This window comes from Lissotriton helveticus, chromosome 2_1, assembly GCF_964261635.1.
Source record: "Lissotriton helveticus chromosome 2_1, aLisHel1.1, whole genome shotgun sequence".
Taxonomy (NCBI): Eukaryota; Metazoa; Chordata; class Amphibia; order Caudata; family Salamandridae; genus Lissotriton; species Lissotriton helveticus.
The window spans coordinates 1,233,945,995-1,233,948,301 of record NC_136059.1 but is presented as its reverse complement, the minus strand read 5'-3'; the positions used below and the strand labels follow the sequence as shown (position 1 = coordinate 1,233,948,301).

The window sequence follows — 2,307 nt, the reverse complement described above, 5'->3', positions numbered from 1 at the left end:
TATTTCACTGCCCCCTCTGAGGTTGCGCGCCATCGCAGCTGACTGCTATTACAGCTTTAAGCCCACTATATATAGAGGCGCCCAGAGTAGCGAGGCCCTGCTCCGAGACCAGCCGTTCCAACACCTGTGGAGTCCGCCGACCGGGACACTCGACTTAATGCGACCTTAAGTAAGTTGACATCTCCCAGTCTGCAATGCCCCCTTGCTCTTGCCCGTTAGAACTGTAGACCCTTTAACTAAGGTTCCCACTCGAAAATCACTCGGTGACCTTTATTCTTTTATTTTTCTAGTGTCTCTGCTGATCCCCGTAGCCATGAGAATGCCAGAACGGACCTTAACTGCCTAAACAGCAGAGGGACCACATTACCTTCTCTGACACCCTATGGGTAAGATTTCCAGCCCGCGCCCCCCGCTCACGCAGTTCCACTCAAGGCGCTAGCGTATACATGCTGTGGAATCCCATCTCTAAACCAGCCACCTCTTTTGTGTATATATTCCCTGTACAGGTTTCTATTTAACCCTGTACTGGTCGGCGGCGCGCTTCCCCTTCATTGAGAATCCACCGAGGAGAGCATCCCCTGCTATTACAGGTAACTGTGCCCGTGTGCTTTTCTATCATGCGTGACTGTTTAAACCTAGCGCTCCATGCTCTTATCAACCGGCATTGCGCACTTCTATGAGCATGCACTGTTCTTTAACAGGGTCTCCGTGCCTTCAACTCGCTCTAGGACCCCATCAGCCTCGCCCTGCCTGAGCACATTCCCGGGGGCAGACTCTTTGAGAATCCACCGAGGAGAGCATCCCCTGCCATCACTGGTAATTGCGCCCGTGTGCTTTTCTATCTTGCGCGATTGTTTAAACCAAGCGTTCCATGCTTTTATCAACCGGCACTGTGCACTTTTATGAGCTTGCACTGTTCTCTAACAGGGTCTTCGCGCCTCCAACTTGCTCTAGAACCCCATCAGCCTCGCCCTGCCTGAGCACATTCCCGGGGGCAGACTCTTTGCCCTGCCCATCAGGTATGCCTAAATCGCTAAATTTATCTGATGTTCTCGCCAGACCGTTAACCACTGAGAGACTTTAAAAATGCTTAGAAGTAATCAGGTTTTCCATGAGAAGTTAACAAGTTAAATTCCCGCAGAAACCTCCCGGTGAATTTCGACATATTCCTATCATAAGCTGATAACCACAGTGCCTCTTCAAGCTAGACGAAAAAAAAACCCCCGTGATAAACCAGGTAAACACCTCTAAACCATTACATCTCTATTTTCAGCACTTCTATTAAATTAATGTGCAGCCCCCAGTTAGACCCCTCACTTTTGTTATTCTTGCCTACCAGCAGTCCCAGTAAAGTATAGCCTTTAAACTGTAACTTCATTGTTCCCCCTCTTTGTAAATAAATACCTCTATGATGCTATGAATGTGTTCTGCAAGCCTAGTCCCGACCGCCCACAAACTGGATGTCCGTAGTCTGAATGTAGATGTGAGCCTATCTAGTTTACACCTAAACCCTCGCAAAAATGTATATACACCTAACCACTGTTTTTAATGTTTATTTCACAGAAACCTTACCTGTTTGTGGTTCCCCTTCCGCCCTCCCACTGTGCCCTGATGAAGGTGTAGTCCCGGACGGGACCATACACCGAAACGTGCGTAGGCGCTTGTTCCTATCTAGGAACCCTCAGAACCTACCTGGACCTCGAACCATCGGTCCCCATGTTATCCACAACCATCATCGCTTGGTGCTGTTTGATCTGAGAATGAATGTTGTATGAATGTTGATGATATGTTAGAGCGGAATCTGAACCACTATTTATATTTATTTTTATTATTGTGTCTATTTATTACGGTGTAGGTTAACCCACGAAACATATTTATGTATCAGCAAAAAAAGGCAGTCTCTAAAATAAATTTACTTATGAAAAATAAATTTTGATACAAAACGAATAAATCTGTCTGTGTGGTGTAATTTGCCTGGGCTTAGGTGTCTCTATATTAATACACTTGGACCTCTCCTAGGCCTTTCTGTCCAAATCCATAGGGCAGGTACCCGTTCTGCTTTTGATGGCCATGTGGTTACTGTCTGCCTGCTGGGACACATCTGTGAGCAAAGTAAGTTTAGCCACTGCACAGATGGGGTCTGCAAGTGAAGAGAATAGTTCCCCATAGGTTAGCTTAGTGGGCCAACTGGGTTCAGGAAGGCGTGGAACTGGAATGTGCCCCTGCTGTTGTGGGCCAGGGTCCTTGTTCTATAACCCCAATCAGGAAAATCCATCAAGGTGTTGATTGGTCTCCCCTGGCTGTAGG

General features: G+C 47.2%; 1 long non-coding RNA gene across 1 annotated transcript; it reads left to right on the top strand.

Annotated features, from left to right (window-relative positions):
- Nucleotides 1–290: 290 nt before the first annotated feature.
- LOC144819695 (uncharacterized) lies at nucleotides 291–816 on the top strand. Its single transcript, XR_013607515.1, has 3 exons — nucleotides 291–386; nucleotides 507–590; nucleotides 702–816. It is a non-coding gene; the product is annotated as an uncharacterized LOC144819695 (long non-coding RNA).
- Nucleotides 817–2,307: the final 1,491 nt, after the last annotated feature.